General features: G+C 38.9%; 1 pseudogene; it reads left to right on the top strand.

Moving 5' to 3' along the window:
- Nucleotides 1–6,492: 6,492 nt before the first annotated feature.
- On the top strand, nt 6,493–7,630 carry LOC116873590 (annotated as a pseudogene).
- The last annotated feature ends 576 nt before the right edge of the window (nt 7,631–8,206 follow it).

Below are 8,206 nucleotides of genomic sequence, written 5' to 3'. Positions count from 1 at the left end.
ATAGTACCACCAATTTGTATTCATTTCACATGGAATTCATTAAGATATTTTTTTCTGGTATGTCAGTAATACAGTTTACCAATTTTATAATCTCAAAATTATAATTTACATAGGAAAATCAGTTAACATAACTAATCTGATTTTTATCTTCACTTTAGAAGAGGAGTTATGCTTTACTAGTTAATGAAACAAGCAAGTATATATTATCAAAGAATAAACATAAAATGTTTTATTGTAATATTATTTATTTATAATTTCAGGATTTTAACTATTTTATCTGTGTGACTAGCATTACTACAAAGTTCACATGCACTATCACATGATTTTTGACTGAGACATTGTAATTGTTGTGCCATTATTAGTAGCAATATTCTTGGAGTCCTCTTCACATTTGCCCTAGGTAAATGTGCCTGTACCAGTTATGCTTTCTTAATCTGTGCTTGCTTCATTATTAAAGATTTATGCCTATATGAGAGAAAATTAATTTATTGATAGCATGTGGTACAGTAACTTTTTAGAACAGTTCCAATTTCTAGTCATATAATAGCAATAAGAGGATAATAAATTTTTAACACAAATGAGGGGTTGTATGTAATGTCCCAGGCTGTGGTGGTCCCTTCCTCTTTAATTCAAGAAAACATTTCAGAATGGACATGAGTGGGAGCGAAGTTATTATAGGGAAGTCCACAAACAGGTTGATCATCTACTAACTTGAGAGTATTAGTATTTGTGCTATTACTGGAATCCAGTTACTTTTGATAAGCACTGTTGTTTGATGCTTTAGTACATCTTAATACTGTGCATAAGAACTCTATTCTTGATATTGATATTTAAACTCGTGGTGCTTATGGGGGCACCTGGATGGCTCAGTCAGATGAGCATCTATCTCTTGGTTTTGGCTCAAGTCATGATCTTGGGGGCATGAGACTGGGCCCTACAGGGGCTCCATGCTGTGCCATGGAGTCTGCTAGAGATTCTCTCCCTCTGCCCTTCCCCCAGCTCGTTCTCTCTCTTTCTCTCTCACTCTCTCTAAAATAATAAATAAAATAAAAATCTTAAACTCACAGTGCTTGTTAGAATTTTCCAGTTTTTTTTCAGACTTTGGCCCTTGCCTCTTTTAATCTGTTTCTTTTTGTTAACCAAAATCTGTTGGTATACCATGTTGGAAAAGGATGAGAAACATAAAGCTAAAAAGTCATTACATTTTATTAATTCCTCCTAGGTAGTATTGATCAATTTATGAATCATTAAGAATCTCTTGTTATGTGGTCGTTAATATTGTCTTGTAGAAATAGGGTCAAAGAAATTCAGAGGTCTTATGAAGTTAGGACTTTAATTGAAAATCTTCAGCTGTAGGACCCTGAGTGTAACTCTGTATGTAAAAAACCTGTATGTAAATCTCATACACGGTGACATGGCATCCTAATATATAATGGTCAGAGCAGTCTTTCAAAACACAAAATAGATTTTGTCACTTCTCTGCTCAGTAGCTTTCAGTGGCTCTCATTGCTCTCAGAATAAAGGCAGAAATCCCTAACATTACCTACCTGTTTACACTCATCTTACACTTCATTCATTTTCATTCTCTGCGTTCTGGACTTACTGTTCTCCTTTCAGTTTCTTGAATGTCACTGTCTTGGGCCACAGGAGCTTTATTAATGCTGATGCCTCTACTTGATGCTTTGACTCTTTTCTCCCCACCAAGTCATCTCACATCTCAGCCCAGGAATGATGTTTCTGAACTCCTCAATCCACATCAGCCCCTCCAACTAAATACCCGTTCTTTATATTGTTTCACAGTTTTCATGATACTGTGATGATACATTCACGTATGATTTTATGGCTAGTATTTGTTTTTCCAACGCAGTTTGAGCTCCAAGTAGGCAAGGCTTTGTCTGATTTGTGTTCTTATTGTTTGTTTCCAGTCATAATCTGCTCTCAGTGAATAAATGAATGAACAGATCAACTAAAATAATATGAGTGGCTGGTGGCACATTTTAAAACTTGTTTGATAGTCTCCCTGGGAAGCAGGCTACACATAAACTTCAGCCAAAGGACATTATTTGTGTACCTGAGAAGATACAATCTGTTGATTGCCCTTTCAACGAAGGATTTAATTTTTTATCTTCTGAATTGCTATTGGAGGGCAAACAGTTGCTGACAGGGTGAGAATTATTTTATTATAAAATACATTCTGTTTGTTTAGTTCTTCTTAGCTCTCATTTTTATGATCTCATTTGGTCATCATCTCAGCCCTACTATAGAAACAGAGCTCACATCATTAACAAAAAATGAGGTAACTGTCTCCTGTTGGTTATGCGACTTATCCAAATCAGACCCTAAATAAGCAGTTGAGCTGGGACTTAAACTTGAGTCTTAGATTTCAATCCAGTGACCTAGCCTACCAGTACAAAGCTTTTTCCTCTCTAAGTGGATGTATTATTTGGAAAGAAGGGATCAGTGAATTTCCTTTGGTAGACCCTTGCCCCACCATAAAGGTAAATGACAGATATCAGCATAGGCTGGATGTAGTTCCTATCACAGGTTTCAGAAGCTGAAGCTCTTTTGCTCTCTGTTGAGTTATCTAGTTATACAACTTGAAGAAACCTTTCTGGTTCCTGACTATAATTCTGTCATTTATCCTCCCTCTCCCCTAAGTCCCCCTTCTAATTATTGAAATTCTCTCTCTAATAAACCAAACTCTACTAATTACTTTCCACTGATTTCTACTTTGGAGTTGTGTGTGTTTTGGATGCTTAAATCTATTGCTTGTTAAGAACGAGAAAGGAGGGGCACCTGGGTGGCTCAGTGGGTTAAAGCCTCTGCCTTCGGCTCAGGTCATGATCCCAGGGTCCTGGGATTGAGCCCCATATCGGGCTCTCTGCTCAGCAGGGAGTCTGCTTTCTCCTCTCTCTCTCTCTGACTGCCTCTCTGCCTACTTGTAATCTCTGTCTGTCAAATAAATAAATAAAATCTTTTTTTTTTTTAAGATTTTTTTAAATTTAATTTTTTGAGAGCGAGACAGTGAGAGAGAGCATGAGCGAGGAGAAGGTCAGAGGGAGAAGCAGACTCCCCGTGGAGCTGGGAGCCCGATGTGGGACTCGATCCCGGGACTCCGGGATCATGACCTGAGCCGAAGGCAGTCGTCCAACCAACTGAGCCACCCAGGCGTCCCATAAATAAATAAAATCTTTAAAAAAAAAAGAATGAGAAAGGACATGGTATCTTTATTTTGGTCTAGTATTCTGAAAAATACATCAGTTGTCACTGTAAATCTTTTTTGAGGGCTTTTATGAACATCTTAATTCTTTTATGATTATAAAACTATATTATATAAAACATATAAAGAATAAATATAAATAATCCACATCCCATATTCTAATGATAACATTTGGCATAATCCCTCTCAAGAAAGTAAAAATTATGAAGATTTTAGCTTTTTTTTTCTGGATTTTGTGATGTTTATGGTATTTTCAGATTTTTAAAATTGTAATTTATAGGAACTTATTTTCCTACTCCAAATACTCCCTATTATACCTAATTTTGTGTTTTGTCTTAGTTTAGGCCCCAAAAAACTGGATCTAGCCCTGACAACCTTCCCCTTTGTTCATTCATCTCCAGCTACAGAGAGTCTGGTATCCCTTGAAAACACTAGGCACACAGCCATCTCAAAGCCTTGGCTTGCTATTCCCTCTTCCTAGGACGCTTCATGCAGAGATCTACATGGCTCCTCTCTCTCACTTTCTTCAAATCTTTGCCCAGATATGTCTGTTTCAGTTCTGCCTCCCCTGATTACCCTTTTCAAAACTGCAGCCCCATACCTGCCTCCTTAATGCATATCATTCTCATAAAACTGTAGTCCCTCAAATGTACAAGATAATTTACTTATTATTTGATTTTGTTGACTGGCTTTCTTCTTCTCCCCTCACAAAAATGTAAGCTCCACACAGGTTGAAGTTTCTCTTTACTTTTTAAAATCTATTTTGCTCACAGAGGTATCTGAAACCCCCGGAATACTGTCTGGCACATAATAGATGTTCAGTAAATACTTGTGAAATGGATGGATAGATGGATAAACAAATAAATAAATGAATGAACTACCAGTCAAAAAATTTACTATTTTATTTTAAGATTTTATTTATTTATGTGACAGACAGAGATCAAAAGTAGGCAGAGAGGCAGGCAGAGAGAAAGGAAGGGAAGCAGGGTCCCCGCTGAGCAGAGAGAGCCTGATGCGGGGCTCAATCCCAGGACCCTGGGATCATGACCTGAGCCAAAAGCAGAGGTTTTAATCTACTGAGCCACCCAGGCGCCCCCAAAATTACTATTTTAAATAGCTTTATATCATTCTATCATTTGAGTATAATTATCTAACCATCCTTGTAATTTTTTAATACTTACATTATTTCTAATATCTCACTATCATAAATTGTGTTCGGTGAACATCTCTCTCCAAACCTATAATTATATTCTTAGGATAATTACTTAGAAGTTGAATCATCAGATTCATGGCTAATAATGAAAAAATTTTATTTTCTGAAAGTAAAAGATAAAACTGGGAACAATAATAAAATAGTACAAAAGGGCTCAAAATAAAAATTAAAAGCATTATTTTAGTTTTATAAAAATGAACTCAAAATGGGCCTGCATATAAATGTAAAACTTCTGAGATGATGTAGAACTTCTGAGAGATTACATAAGAGAAGATCTAGATGACCTCAGGTTTGACGATGCCTTTTTAAATGCAGCACCAAAGGTATAATCCATTAAAGAAATACCTGATAGTTTGGATTGTGTTAAAATTAAAATGTTTTTCCTTTCAAAGGAGGAAATATTTTCAAAGGAAATCTATGATAAAGGAGTGTTAAATTCAAAATATTCAAGGAACTTTTAAAACTCAGCAATAAGAGAATGAAAAATCTGGCTGAAAAATGGGCAAAAGATCTGAACAGTCAGACACCTTACCGAAGAAGATACATAGTTGGCAGATAAGCAGATGAAAAGATGCATGGCATAATATATCATTAGGGAATTGTAAATTAAAACAGTTAGATACCACTCTTAGGATGGCAGAAATCCAGAACACTGACAATGCCAAATCCTGGTGAGGATGTAGAGCAGCAGGGACACTCGTTCTTTGCTGTTGGGTATACAAAATGGTACAGCCACTTTCGAAGACAATTTGTCATATTCTTACAAAACTAGACACACTCATACTATCTGATCCAGCAGTCGTGCTCCTTGGTATTACCCAAAGGTGTTGAAAACTTATGTACACAAAACTCTGCACATGGATAGTTTTCATAGCTTTATTTACAATAGCTGAAACTTGGAAACAAACAGTACGTGAATTCATCTTCAGTAGGTGGGCTGATAATGGAATTGTGGTATATCCAGACAATGGAATGTTATTCAACACTGAAAGGCAATGAGCTGTCAAGCTATGAAAAGAATCATAGGAACCCTGAATACTTCACTGAGTGAAAGAAGCCGATCTGAAAATTTACATACTGATGATTCCCACATGACATTCTAGAAAAGGTAAAACGGTGGAGATAGTAAAAAGATCAGTGGTTACCAGAGATAGAAGTAGAAGGAGGGATAAAGAGGCAGAGCATAGAAAGTTTTTAGGGCAGTGAATAAATTATTCTGTGTGATATTATAATGGTGGATACATGTCATTATACATCTGTCCAAACCCACAGAACGTAAAACACCAAGAGTGAGCTCTAATGTAAACTCTGGACTTCAGGTGATGATGATATGTCCATGTTGGTTCATCTGTTGTTTCAGATGTATCACCCTGGTGCAGGGATGCTGTATGTGTAGGAAGTGGGAGCAGGGTGTAGATGAACTGCTCGTACTTTCCACTCAGCTTTGCTGCGAACCTAAAACTACTCTAGAAGATAGAGCCTACGTAATGAAAAAAGCTCCTCCACCCCAATCCCATCTTTCTACAGGCCCATTCATTAGATAAACTCATCTTTGGCCATTTCTCATTTCTCTTTTTAGTTATTCTGGTAGTTGTAAGATGCTTGTATCTCCATCTCTAACACTTGATTTCTCAGCTTCAGGAAGTTTCTGTTGATGCTGTGCTAAGAAAGATGAGGAATTCAGCTCATGTTTATTATACTCCCCCACTAATATTGTTGGCTATAATCGTTTTACTAGCAGTTTCCTTTGTAGCCTTTAAACTATATTTTGGTATCTTAATTTTAATGTATTATAGACCTTGGGATGGCAGTGTGTTTGGCTTTCCTTTTCAGTACTTCACCATTGTCATGAAAGCCACCTCAAAGATTAATAAGTATGCTGGTAGTGAGGGAGGGATGCAGTAATTCAGGGCAACATTGAGTTAAAAGAAGGAGGGGAGATGGCACTCTTAATCTTAGCAATATCAATTGGAAAATATATGAGATGCTCACATATTAAAAAAAATTAGGGATCTTAGCAGTTGGCCCACGCTCAGTGTCTTCCTGCCACTCGTTTTTCATGCCCACTGCTGCCACCTCCCCCATCACACCGGAAGAGATTTCTGCGCTTATCATTGCTGATGGTTCTGGTATATATGCAAGGCGGGCTTTGCTGGGGATGATGCTCCCCCTCTCCTGGCCCTGTTCCTGTCCATTATCAGATACCCCCTGGACTCCAGGGCATTATGGTGGGGATGGGTCAAAAGACTCCTATGTGGGCAGAGGGCCCAGAGATAGCAGGGCATCCTGATCTTCAAGTACCCTATCAAGCCCAGCATCATCAACAGCAAGGAGGACATGGAGAAGATCTGGTACCACACCTTCAACAATGAATTACGCATGGCCCCCAAGGAGTGCTCTATGCTGCTGACTTAGGCCCCTCTGCACACTAAGGCCAACCAGGAGAAGAGGACTCATCATGTTCAAGACCTTCAACATTCCTGTCATGTGTCTGACCATCCCGGTTGTGCTATTCCTGTACATGTCTGGCCGCACCACTGGTATTGTCATGGACTCTGGGAACAGGGTAACCCACACTGTGCCCATCTGTATGTGGTACTCCCTGCCCCATGCCATCCTGTGTCTGGACCTGGCTGGCCAGGGCCTGAGGGACTACATCTTGAAGTTACTCACAGAGAGTGATTATAGCTTCACCACCACAATTAAGTGGGAAATCATGTGTGACATCACCAAGAAGCTCTGCTAGGTCATCTTGCACTTTGAGCAGTAGATGGCCACTGCAGTGTCTTCCTCGTCTCTGGAGAAGAGCTAGGAGTTGCCTGATAGTCAGGTGATCACCATGGGCAAGGAGTGGTATCCCTTTCCCGAGACACTCTTCCAGCTCTCCTTTCTGAGTATGGAGTACTGTGATATCCAGGAGACCATCTGGAACTCCATCATGAATTATGACACTGACATCTGAAAGAACCTCTACTCTAAAACAATGCCATCTCGTGGGAGCACCATGTACCCAGGCATCTCAGATAGAATGCAGAAAGGGATCAAATGCTGGAGCTCAGCATGGTGAAGATCAAGGTCATTGCTTCTCCTGTAGGGACTCCATCCTGTCCTCACTGTCCACCTTTCAGAAGGTGTGGATCAGCAAACAGGAGTATGATGAGTCGGGCCCTTCCATTGCCCACCTCAGATGTTTCTAAATGCCCTGCAAGCAGATATGTAGCATTTGCTGCATCAGTTAATTCCTAAGTGTAAATTTGCCCTGGCAAATGCATATACCTCATGCTAGCCTCGTAAACTGGAATAACCTTTTGAAAAGAAATTTGTCCTTGAAGCTTGTATCTGATGTCAACTCTGGATGATAGAATTGTTGCTGATTTTGACCTTGTGTTCAAATTAACTTTTCCCTTGGTATGTGTTTAATATCCTGTACATACCTTTGACTTAAACCCCTTGTACATGAGGTTCAGTTGCTTCATGGGTAAAGTGAAAACATGTTTATGGAAGAGAAATCCATTCATGAGCACCCTCTGTAAGGTTATTGATCTGCGTTAAATATTAATGCGTGAGAGCTGCATATTCCAGGATTTCTCTAGAGGCTGGCAAGATTTTTTGAATCAATTGGCATTTGATTGTCTTGCTTGTCTGACAGGGTTAGGAACTCCTAAGCCTTAGGACCCATTTTCCTTTCTTATCTAGTGTTTTCCTACCAGAACTCTGTGGGTTGTTACTGCCTTCAGTTGGAAAACAGTTTGCATTTACACCTGTAAATTTAC

The sequence above is a fragment of the Lontra canadensis genome, unplaced genomic scaffold (genome assembly GCF_010015895.1).
Source record: "Lontra canadensis isolate GAN:19392208 unplaced genomic scaffold, GSC_riverotter_1.0 scaffold34, whole genome shotgun sequence".
Taxonomy (NCBI): Eukaryota; Metazoa; Chordata; class Mammalia; order Carnivora; family Mustelidae; genus Lontra; species Lontra canadensis.
The sequence above is the reverse complement of the archived record's forward strand: the minus strand, read 5'-3'. Positions and strand labels throughout refer to the sequence as shown.